General features: G+C 47.8%; 1 protein-coding gene across 4 annotated transcripts in view; it reads right to left on the bottom strand.

The window, feature by feature from the left end:
• The window catches only part of LOC134932872 (uncharacterized), a 423,538-nt gene extending 412,065 nt beyond the window's left edge, over nucleotides 1–11,473 (bottom strand). For all 4 annotated transcript variants that reach the window (XM_063927693.1, XM_063927692.1, XM_063927695.1 and 1 more), the window contains exon 1: nucleotides 11,280–11,473. The gene's annotated coding sequence lies outside the window, so the exon portion shown is untranslated. The remainder of the gene's footprint in view (nucleotides 1–11,279) is intronic.
• Nucleotides 11,474–12,401: the final 928 nt, after the last annotated feature.

Genomic DNA, 12,401 nt, shown 5'->3' with positions numbered 1-12,401 from the left:
TGTGACTGAGACCGAGACAGCACTGGCCAGTTACTGACTGCGGAAAACTCTCTGGATGCTGCAATAGCAAGGCAGAAAAGCACAGAGTTGCCACACTGCTTCAGTGTGAGCAGAGACGTTGCACCGACAACCTGCACACCCAAGACTGACCAGTTAAATACCTGCTGGTCCATGCTGATTGGCCTAAGACCACCCACAGCCTCCACAGCAGCTGACTGGCCTCCTCAGTCACATAACCAAAATGGAAGATGGCGGCTCCCATTCTCCGGCGCCGTAGCACTCACTGAACCAGCCCAGACAAGATGTCTGTTCCTGTGAGCCCCCAGCAGTCTGCCAGCCCCCAGCGCCTTCCCTCCTGCAGCCTGCCCCGCTTCTGGAGGGACCCCACCACAAAGACCGGACAGGTAAGTCCCGGCGCCCCCGGAGCACTCGTCCCTGGAGCGTGACAGCAACAGAGCATTGGCACAAACACAGACCAGTTTAAAATAAGAATTTACTTACCGATAATTCTATTTCTCGTAGTCCGTAGTGGATGCTGGGAACTCCGTAAGGACCATGGGGAATAGCGGCTCCGCAGGAGACTGGGCACAAAAGTAAAGCTTTAGGACTACCTGGTGTGCACTGGCTCCTCCCCCTATGACCCTCCTCCAAGCCTCAGTTAGGATACTGTGCCCGGACGAGCGTACACAATAAGGAAGGATTTATGAATCCCGGGTAAGACTCATACCAGCCACACCAATCACACCGTACAACTTGTGATCTGAACCCAGTTAACAGCATGATAACAGAGGAGCCTCTGGATAGATGGCTCACAACAACAATAACCCGATTTAGTTAACAATAACTATGTACAAGTATTGCAGACAATCCGCACTTGGGATGGGCGCCCAGCATCCACTAAAGGACTACGAGAAATAGAATTATCGGTAAGTAAATTCTTATTTTCTCTGACGTCCTAGTGGATGCTGGGAACTCCGTAAGGACCATGGGGATTATACCAAAGCTCCCAAACGGGCGGGAGAGTGCGGATGACTCTGCAGCACCGAATGAGAGAACTCCAGGTCCTCCTCAGCCAGGGTATCAAATTTGTAGAATTTAGCAAACGTGTTTTCCCCTGACCAAGTAGCTGCTCGGCAAAGTTGTAAAGCCGAGACCCCTCGGGCAGCCGCCCAAGATGAGCCCACCTTCCTTGTGGAATGGGCTTTTACAGATTTTGGCTGTGGCAGGCCTGCCACAGAATGTGCAAGCTGAATTGTATTACAAATCCAACGAGCAATAGTCTGCTTAGAAGCAGGAGCACCCAGCTTGTTGGGTGCATACAGGATAAACAGCGAGTCAGATTTTCTGACTCCAGCCGTCCTGGAAACATATATTTTCAGGGCCCTGACTACGTCCAACAACTTGGAGTCCTCCAAGTCACTAGTAGCCGCAGGTACCACAATAGGTTGGTTCAGATGAAACGCTGAAACCACCTTAGGGAGAAAATGAGGACGAGTCCTCAATTCCGCCCTGTCTGAATGGAAGATCAGATGAGGGCTTTTACAGGATAAAGCCGCCAATTCTGACACGCGCCTGGCCGAGGCCAGGGCCAACAGCATGACCACTTTCCATGTGAGATATTTTGACTCCACAGATTCAAGTGGTTCAAACCAATGTGACTTTAGGAACCCCAAAACTACATTGAGATCCCAAGGTGCCACTGGAGGCACAAAAGGAGGCTGTATATGCAGTACCCCTTTTACAAACGTCTGAACTTCAGGAACTGAAGCTAGTTCTTTCTGGAAGAAAATTGACAGGGCCGAAATTTGAACCTTAATGGACCCCAATTTTAGGCCCATAGATACTCCTGTTTGCAGGAAATGCAGGAATCGACCTAGTTGAAATTCCTCCATCGGGGCCTTACTGGCCTCGCACCACGCAACATATTTTCGCCAAATGCGGTGATAATGCTTTGCGGTTACATCCTTCCTGGCTTTGATCAGGGTAGGGATGACTTCATCCGGAATGCCTTTTTCCTTCAGGATCCGGCGTTCAACCGCCCTGCCGTCAAACGCAGCCGCGGTAAGTCTTGGAATAGACAGGGTCCTTGCTGGAGCAGGTCCCTTCTTAGAGGTAGAGGCCACGGGTCCTCCGTGAGCATCTCTTGAAGTTCCGGGTACCAAGTCCTTCTTGGCCAATCCGGAGCCACAAGTATAGTTCTTACTCCCCTCCGTCTTATAATTCTCAGTACTTTTGGTATGAGAGGAAGAGGAGGGAACACATACACTGACTGGTACACCCACGGTGTTACCAGAGCGTCCACAGCTATTGCCTGAGGGTCCCTTGACCTGGCGCAATACCTGTCCAATTTTTTGTTTAGGCGGGACGCCATCATGTCCACCTTTGGTTTTTCCCAACGGTTTACAATCATGTGGAAGACTTCTGGGTGAAGTCCCCACTCTCCCGGGTGGAGGTCGTGCCTGCTGAGGAAGTCTGCTTCCCAGTTGTCCACTCCCGGAATGAACACTGCTGACAATGCTATCACATGATTTTCCGCCCAGCGAAAAATCCTTGCAGCTTCTGCCATTGCCCTCCTGCTTTTTGTGCCGCCCTGTCTGTTTACGTGGGCGACTGCCATGATGTTGTCCGACTGGATCAGCACCGGCTGACCTTGAAGCAGAGGTCTTGCTTGGCTTAGGGCATTGTAAATGGCCCTTAGCTCCAAGATATTTATGTGAAGTGATGTCTCCAGGCTTGACCCCCAAGCCCTGGAAATTTCTTCCCTGTGTGACTGCTCCCCAGCCTCGCAGGCTGGCATCCGTGGTCACCAGGACCCAGTCCTGAATGCCGAATCTGCGGCCCTCTAGAAGATGAGCACTCTGCAACCACCACAGGAGAGACACCCTTGTCTTTGGTGACAGGGTTATCCGCTGATGCATCTGAAGATGCGATCCGGACCATTTGTCCAGCAGGTCCCACTGGAAAGTTCTTGCGTGGAATCTACCGAATGGAATTGCTTCGTAGGAAGCCACCATTTTTCCCAGGACCCTTGTGCACTGATGCACTGACACTTGGCCTGGTTTTAGGAGGTTTCTGACTAGTTCGGATAACTCCCTGGCTTTCTCCTCCGGGAGAAACACCTTTTTCTGGACTGTGTCCAGGATCATCCCTCGGAATAGAAGACGTGTCGTCGGGATCAGCTGCGATTTTGGAATATTGAGAATCCAACCGTGCTGCCGCAACACTACTTGAGATAGTGCTACCCCGACTACCAACTGTTCCCTGGATCTTGCCCTTATCAGGAGATCGTCCAAGTAAGGGATAACTAAAACTACCTTCCTTCGAAGGAGTATCATCATTTCGGCCATTACTTTGGTAAAGACCCGGGGTGCCGTGGACAAACCAAACGGCAGCGTCTGAAACTGATAGTGACAGTTCTGTACCACAAACCTGAGGTACCCTTGGTGAGAAGGGTAAATTGGGACATGGAGATAAGCATCCTTGATGTCCAGAGACACCATATAATCCCCTTCTTCCAGGTTCGCAATCACCGCTCTGAGTGACTCCATCTTGAATTTGAACCTTTGTATGTAAGTGTTCAAGGATTTCAGATTTAAAATAGGTCTCACCGAGCCGTCCGGCTTCGATACCACAAACAGCGTGGAATAATACCCCTTTCCCTGTTGTAGGAGGGGTACCTTGATTATCACCTGCTGGGAATACAGCTTGTGAATGGCTTCCAATACCGCCTCCCTGTCGGAGGGAGACGTCGGTAAAGCAGACTTTAGGAAACGGCGAAGGGGAGACGTCTCGAATTCCAATTTGTACCCCTGAGATACCACCTGAAGGATCCAGGGGTCCACCTGTGAGTGAGCCCACTGCATGCTGAAATTTTTGAGACGGGCCCCCACCGTCCGCTTGTAAAGCCCCAGCGTCATGCTGAGGACTTGGCAGAAACGGGAGAGGGCTTCTGTTCCTGGGAACTGGCTGTTTGCTGCAGCCTTTTTCCTCTCCCTCTGCCACGGGGCAGAAATGAGGAGCCTTTTGCCCGCTTGCCCTTATGGGGCCGAAAGGACTGCGCCTGATAATACGGCGTCTTCTTATGTTGAGAGGCTACCTGGGGTAAAAATGTGGATTTCCCAGCCGTTGTCGTGGCCACCAGGTCTGTTAGACCTACCCCAAATAACTCCTCCCTTTAATAAGGCGATACTTCCATATGCCTTTTGGAATCAGCATCACCTGACCACTGTCTTGTCCATAACCCTCTCAGGGAATCCGACCAAGCCACCCCAGCACTGCACATCCAGGCTGAGGCGATTGCTGGTCGCAGTATCACACCCGTGTGAGTGTATATACATTTTAGGATATTTTCCTGCTTTCTGTCAGCAGGTTCCTTAAGGGCGGCCGTATCCGGGGACGGTAGTGCCACCTGTTTAGACAAGCGTGTGAGCGCTTTATCCACCCTAGGGGGTGTTTCCCAACGTGCCCTACCCTCTGGCGGGAAGGGGTATGATGCTAATAACTTTTTAGGAATTAACAGTTTTTATCGGGGGAAACCCACGCATCATCACACACTTCATTTAATTCCTCAGATGCAGGAAAAACTACAGGCAGTTTTATCTCACCCAACATAATACCCTTTTTAGTGGTACTGGTATTATCAGAAATATGTAAAACATTTTCCATAGCCTCAATCATGTAACGTGTGGCCCTACTGGAAGTCACATTCGTCTCTTAATCGTCGACACTGGAGTCAGTATCCGTGTCGGCGTCTGTATCTGCCATCTGAGGTAACGGGCGTTTTAGAGCCCCTGATGGCTTTTGAGACACCTGGACAGGCACAGGCTGAGTAGCCGGCTGTCTCATGTCATCAATCTTTTGTAAAGAGCTGACACTGTCACGTAATTCCTTCCATAAGCTCAGCCACTCAGGTGTCGACTCCCTAGGGGGTGACATCTCCATTACAGGCAATTGCTCCGCCTCCACACCATTTTCCTCCTCATACATGTCGACACAATCGTACCGACACAGAGCACACACACAGGGAATGCTCTGATAGAGGACAGGACCCCACTAGCCCTTTGGGGAGACAGAGGGAGAGTATGCCAGCACACACCAGAGCGCTATATATATACAGGGATAACCTTATAGAAGTGTTTTTCCCCTTATAGCTGCTGTTTTATTAATACTGCGCCTAATTAGTGCCCCCCTCTCTTTTTTAACCCCTTTCTGTAGTGTAGTAACTGCAGGGGAGAGCCAGGGAGCTTCCCTCCAACGGAGCTGTGAGAGAAAATGGCGCCAGTGTGCTGAGGAGATAGGCTCCGCCCCTTTTTCGCTGACTTTTCTCCCGCATTTTTATGGATTCTGGCAGGGGTTAAAATACATCCATATAGCCCTGGGGGTTATATGTGATGTATGTTTGCCAGCCAAGGTGTTTTTATTGCTGCTCAGGGCGCCCCCCCCCCCCCAGCGCCCTGCACCCTCAGTGACCGCAGTGTGAGGTGTGTATGAGGAGCAATGGCGCACAGCTGCAGTGCTGTGCGCTACCTTGGTGTAGACTGATGTCTTCTGCCGCCGATTTTCCGGACCTCTTCTTGCTTCTGGCTCTGTAAGGGGGCCGGCGGCGCGGCTCTGGGACCGGACTCCGAGGCTGGGCCTGTGTTCGGTCCCTCTGGAGCTAATGGTGTCCAGTAGCCAAGAAGCCCAAGCTGGCTGCAAGCAGGCAGGTGCGCTTCTTCTCCCCTTAGTCCCTCGATGCAGTGAGCCTGTTGCCAGCAGGTCTCCCTGAAAATAAAAAACCTAAAACTAAACTTTCACTAAGAAGCTCAGGAGAGCCCCTAGTGTGCACCCTTCTCGGCCGGGCACAAAAATCTAACTGAGGCTTGGAGGAGGGTCATAGGGGGGAGGAGCCAGTGCACACCAGGTAGTCCTAAAGCTTTACTTTTGTGCCCAGTCTCCTGCGGAGCCGCTATTCCCCATGGTCCTTACGGAGTTCCCAGCATCCACTAGGACGTCAGAGAAAAGAATATAGCACATCTATGAAATATTGCCACACAGCAGTGGCAGACAGGATGGCACTTTAATAAACTATATCACCCCATAGATACCAAGAGCACTGGCGTGCGCAGCACATTTTATTAGGGGGTGCACCATCGGAGGAGTGTGTCTAGCACCGCCTTTTGGGCGTGTCTAGCACCATCTATTGATGGTCAACGCATATAAAATATCCACCTTTGTACCAATCCTAATAATGCAGATACATTGTCAGATGTTGTGGTGTGCATCATACAAACACCCCTGATGGCACTCACTGCAATTACACTGCTCCTCCTCAGCCTGGTCTGGCTCCCCCTCTCTTTCCCCTGCAAGCTGCAGCAACTTATTTACAAGTCAGTCACTCACTGACACTGACAGTCGCAGACTAGTTACTGCTGCTGCTGCTGCTGGAAAAACGAGTGACGTGTCAATGCTGCTGCCGGCCGTCTGCCAGTATTGAATTTGTCTTCCTAAGGGGAACGCTGGCTGCATGCTGCTCCTCATCAGTGGCTGGCGTTGGCATAGCATAGAAGGAGAGATGTGGGCGTGTGACGGGTGGGCGTGTGGGCAGCATGACGTAATCACGTCACATCACGCTGTTTTTATACATTGAGGTGGAGCCGGGAATTTGAAAGCCGGTGGCAGTGGCACCCTTGATTAAACCAGGTGTCCGGTCAGTGATGCAGTCCTGACAGGATGCAGCGTAGAGGGGACAATAATCAACCTGCTCGGCTATCGCTGCATCAGGCATTTGAAATCAGGGTGCCAGACATTAGGGGGTGCCTGTGCGCACCAGGCACCCCCCCTGCGCACACCTATGACCAAGAGTGTCTGCATTAATCAAGAACCAGGTCAGAGGCCCAAGGGGAGTGGAGGTGGAGTATGTATGTAGTGGAAGACAGGTAAAGAATTGATTGATTGATTGATTGATTGATTCATTCATTCATTTGATTGATTAATTTAAATGATTTATTGATTCCTTAACAACTATTAATTTACTTTGCGTCTCGTTAAACCTCGTAGTGCAAGATGGAGTTGTTCCTGGGCTCTCCCATCCGCCCTTATATTGTATATTAAAAAGGACATGCACAGTTTAACCACTTGCCTGGCATGTCAGTGCAGTCCACAGCGCACAGCCTAACCATCCGACATCCTGTGGAAACTTGAAGAAGGGACTTTTAGTGAATCCAAAACGTATGAGAACCAATGGCTGGAAGATGACGTTTGGCTCATTTTCGTATTTGAGCATGGCGGGAAACCCGAGCCAGGGCTCAGAATCACTTAAAATTACCAAGTTCGTGGGTGTTTTGTTTTCCATAAACCGAATCTGCACATCTCTAATAATAATAATAGTCTGTTCCTGCACTGCTTTTATAAAGACTGGGGGAGTTGTAATCAAGTTATCAACAGATATTGGGACACCTGTATCAGTGGTGGCTCCAGAGGCAGGGATGCAGTGCAGACCAAAATTCAAATAGGAGAGCCACGCCAACTGCCAGTGAGTCCCGGCCGGCGATGTTTGGCAAAGTTTGGGGTTCCATTTGGTATGGCTCCCCTATTTGAATGTTGGACTGTGCTGCAGCCCCACATCTGGAGCCGCCACTGCCTGTGGTAATTGTTTATATCATCTATCAACACTTCAAAGCTTAATTTATGTCCATTGCTGCAGTATAGCTACAAGGTCTTAGTCCACTACTTGTTCCCTGAAAAAAACCTTTTTTAGAACTGCGAAATCTATATTTTTCAGTGTTTGCTAACCTGAACCTTTTTTAAACCTCTAGCAGTTTACTGCTTACCTTTGTACTATTTTGAGATAATCACTGGACTTGAATTGCCTGAATTTCAATACATCCTGTAAAAATAGGAGAGTTCTCAAAACTTTGACCGATACCGGGTAGCAGGGCTGTTTCTAGCCAATTTGGCTCCCAGTGCGAGATTTAAAAATGCGCCCCCCATGACATAAAAAAATTTGCGCCCCCCCCACACCTAGATTTAAAACAAACAAACTTGTGCGCGCACTCGGCAAGGGGGCGTGGCCTCATATAAATGGGTGTGGCCTCGTTTAAATGGGCATGGCCTCGTCTGAAAAGACTACCTCACAATACAGTTTTTGACCCTGCTCCAACAGATCACGACCACCACAGGAAAAAAAAAAATTCTACAATATTAATCCCCACACAGTAATGCCCCCTGCACCATATTATGCCACACACCGCAATGCCCTTAATACATTAAATCCCCACACTACGGCAGGCATGAGTCCCCATTTCACACATTACGGCAGGTGTCCCCATTTTACACATTGAGAGAGAGAGAGAATACTTTCAAAGGCGATTACCGCTCTTCAGCCCGCCTCACCAGTCGCTCCTCGCGCCGGCCTTTCCCTCTTCCTAACTTGGATCCCCCTCGGTACTCCGCTCGGGGGGAGGAGTTTCGCGGAGTGACGGGGTTGCGTCGTGACGTAACGACGCAACCGCATCATTCCGTGAAACTCCGCCCCCCAAGCGGGTTACTCGGGGAGAAATAGGAGGGGGAAGCAGGGAGCCACAGTTAGTGCCGTGGCGGGCGCCCAATGCGGTTGCACTGCTCGCCTGCCTCAAGAAACGGCCCTGCCGGGTAGTGTATATAAAGATTTAAACCAAGCACTTTAGACATTTTATAAACGCATACAATTGGACATGTGTTGAAGAAAAGAAATGGTGATGAAGACAAACTACTTTCACAAGGACAAATGCTGAATGCAACTGAATGCTCTAATACCATTTGGGAGTTTAAAAAAATCTACCATATTTTCTCAGTTGCTGTTTTGAACCATTATACTATGTGTGTATAAGAATTTACTTTTGAAAAGCCACACAAGGGGGCACTGTCTACATATTTGTTTCATAGGTCCTTGACATCTGATATATGCATCAGGTCAATTGGGAGATGGCTTCCACCCTAATATATTAAGGAAGTATATTTGTGGTTATCTGAGGCGGCTATATTGAGTACATAGTCTACAAACCTTACTGTTTTTTCTTGAATAAATAAATCTGCACATAAAATATCAGTACACTGAGCTGTGTCATATCTGTACAGCCAGGTGCACACACAAGCCACACACAGGGCAGCCATCGGGGGGGGGGGGGGACTGTGGGCACTGGTGTCCTGGGCCCTTACAGAGCGGGGGGCCCAGCCCTGGCTCCTACCGCCAATACCTGTAGAGCTGCACCAGTCTGTGAATAAACAGCTGTCTGATGTGCAGGGAGGACTTCCTAAAACAAGTCTTATCTGTGCATCAGCTCTCTGTAAATCATTCCTGCAGGTCTGCAATACTCCACCTATATGTAACGTCACAATGTATGACATCACGTAGGGGTGGAGCAGTGCAGCAGAATCATTTTTTTGGGAGGGAGGGGCCCTGTCTATTTTGTCAGTCCTAGGCTCCACAATTTCTGATGGCAGCCCTGGCCACACATACACTGGTCCTATGACACGGCAGCATGTTTTTATTAATGTTTCACATCTCACACATTGCACAGCACATTGACACATCAGGGACTTTCTGCCAAATCTCTTATGGGGCCCACACATGGTACAATTATCGCATGCTATTTGATCTTTTTAGTTCAAATAGCATTGTATCTAGTTCAAATAGCACTGCGTGTATTGTCCCTTGCGATGCAATGCACGCTCCCGTCTAGTCAGAGCCGGACTTAGGCATAGGTAAACTAGGCAAATGCCTAGGGCATTTGGTATGCTTAGGGGCACCAGCAGCTTCTGCTGATTAAATGATATGCGGCATGCCTATATTCTGTGTGTGACTGCTGCTGTATTTGCATACGAAATGCTACATTGCAGTGTATTCCTGGATATCACTGTAATGTAGCATTTTGGATGCAGATACAGCCACAGTCGCACACAGTATACAGGCATGCTGTATATAATTTTAATCAGCAGAAGCTGCTTGTGCATCCTAGACACATAGTAATGCAAATAAGATGCATTTTCATAAACAAAAGGCGCCCAACGTTAGCAGAGCTGCCAGCTGACTCATGCCAGGGATCTTCTGCAGAACTGGCGGCAGTGCTAGGGGGGAACCAGCCAAAAAATTGCCTAGGGCATCATATTGGTTAGGGCCAGCTCTGCGTCTAGTCCATATCTCAAGGCAAAATAGTATGTGCAAGCAGGTATTTTTGTACTACAGCACACATAGTACATTGTAGTGTATTCAAAATCAGATGTAGTACAAATAGCATGGAGTTCAAATAGCATACCTAACCCCACTTAATCCAAATCGCATAGCACACATTGTATAGGCTCAAATCTCACCTAGCACAAATAGCATCGTGTGTGGGCCCCATAAGAAACAGTAGAACACCACAAATATAGGATACAGTGTGTCCAGTAAAAAATAACATTTTAATCAATATTTATCTCACTCCAACTAGCAAACATGTGGAGTACCACCAGGATAAACTAGGAGAATGCACCTCTGCCCACAATTTACCAAATTCTCTCTCCCTAAATACCTGTGCTGCAACAACGCTGGTTCAGCTGTCAATGTAAGGAGGGATCCCAGTACAGCGCTGGCTTAGGGCACACGGCTTCTGTTTGGGAGGAATCTAGTATTGGCTAAAAGCTTACTTATGACATGACAACACAGTAATGTGTCACCTCTGCACAGCACTACAGCAATGCATACACACTTGCACAAGATAATTCAGTGACTTCATTTAAATGTAGAAGTTGGTGTCTTTCTAAAGCTTAAGTAACACAGAGGCAGATTATTAAGCTCGGTGAAGTGATAAAGTGGAAGGTGATAAAGCCCCAGCCAATCAACTCCTGTCATTTTTCAAACCCAGCCTGTGACATGGCAGTTAGGAGCTGATTGGCTGGTACTTTATTACCTTTCACTTTATCACTTCACCAGGTTTAATAAATCTGCCCCTCTGAGTGTTATTTAAGGTTTAAGCAAGAAATTACTTTAGGTAAGTAGCTACACAACTGTAAGTTTTTACATATCTGTTAAGTAGGGTACCCCTAAATGCCTTACTTAATGAGGTTTACAGCATCTGGGGGGGCTGATTGGAGATACTGTCTTAAAGAGAAAACCAAGAGATGCAGCACAAATGTCAGTGCATTCTATAAAGGTATTTTAACATTTTCTTTATATAAGATTTTCTTGATATAAAAACAAAAAAATCCCACTAAACTAATTTTTCTTAATGTCTTGCTTTAACCTGTAATTGAGAACAACAAACAACCGCCAAACCATTTACCTTCTGTGACTCTCCCAAGTTTATTTCTAGCGACAGTTCAGCCTTCATTCCCTCTCCTTAGTGGAATGTAGCTCCATGCCTCCACCCAGTGGGGACTGCACGTGAAACCAACACTGATACACCGAAGTAAAAAAGAAAATGTTAAAATGAATAGTGAATAATGAAAATCTTTTTGTCTTCCTTTAAAACATTATATCGTGTTATACCAAATAGAAAGTGTTGCAGTGTTTCTTTTTTTGTGCACAGTGTTGCTATGGGTGTTATATTAGCTACACAAATATTTTATACACACCTGGCTGTCAACCACAATTGTTACTGAAAAAAGAAATTGTGATTAATGTTGTTGCTGTGCACATAGTGATTAAGAAAACTGATCTCTTTAAACATTATTTAAATCCCAGCAAAGACTAGCTTTCATTACTTGTTGCAGAGAAAACAGACACAGCCCTGCATGGTGTTTTCATGCACAAAGGTATAGAACATTGGTGCATACCAAATACTGTATATATCATTCTGAGCTTGCCTTACAGTCTTCTGTTCAGTCCAATGGTTCATTGCATCAACACTAGGGGAAAATACATAGACCAAACATAATGTTACATATTAAATAATAATAAATTCAAAGTACATCCAGAAAAGGGAAATAGCTAATTCTAACTTTCATTAAACATAATAAACCCTGTTGAAGAAATATATTGGTTAGGAAATGTGGCTAAGTGGCCATCAGTGATCGTTCGTCAGCTACAGACTCCTTCATCTTATATACCATGGTTACCACATCTTTACCACTTTGCAGTAGCCACTGTCAGGTGCCTGGCAGCTCTGGACCCTTCTGTAGTAAATTATTGGGGAGTTGGTGCTTCCAGCCACTTTAACTGCTTGCCTGACATGGTCGCATCAGATGCGACCACACCAGGCTATGCTTTCCCTGACATGGTTGCAACTGATGCAACCAGCCTGATTCCTACTGTGCGGCCCCCTTGCTTCCTGGTTCCCACCCCTCTGTACCTGCTGTACTGCTAATCACTGCTGAGCAGGCAGCCCATCACACCCCCCACCCAGCAGATGCAGACCCGGGGAATGTTAAAATGTAGCTTCCGGGAAATGTTAAAATGCAGCCCC

This window comes from Pseudophryne corroboree, chromosome 6 (assembly GCF_028390025.1).
Source record: "Pseudophryne corroboree isolate aPseCor3 chromosome 6, aPseCor3.hap2, whole genome shotgun sequence".
In the NCBI taxonomy this organism is placed as follows: Eukaryota; Metazoa; Chordata; class Amphibia; order Anura; family Myobatrachidae; genus Pseudophryne; species Pseudophryne corroboree.
Note: the sequence above shows the minus strand (reverse complement) of the source record. Positions and strands in the feature narration are given on the sequence as shown.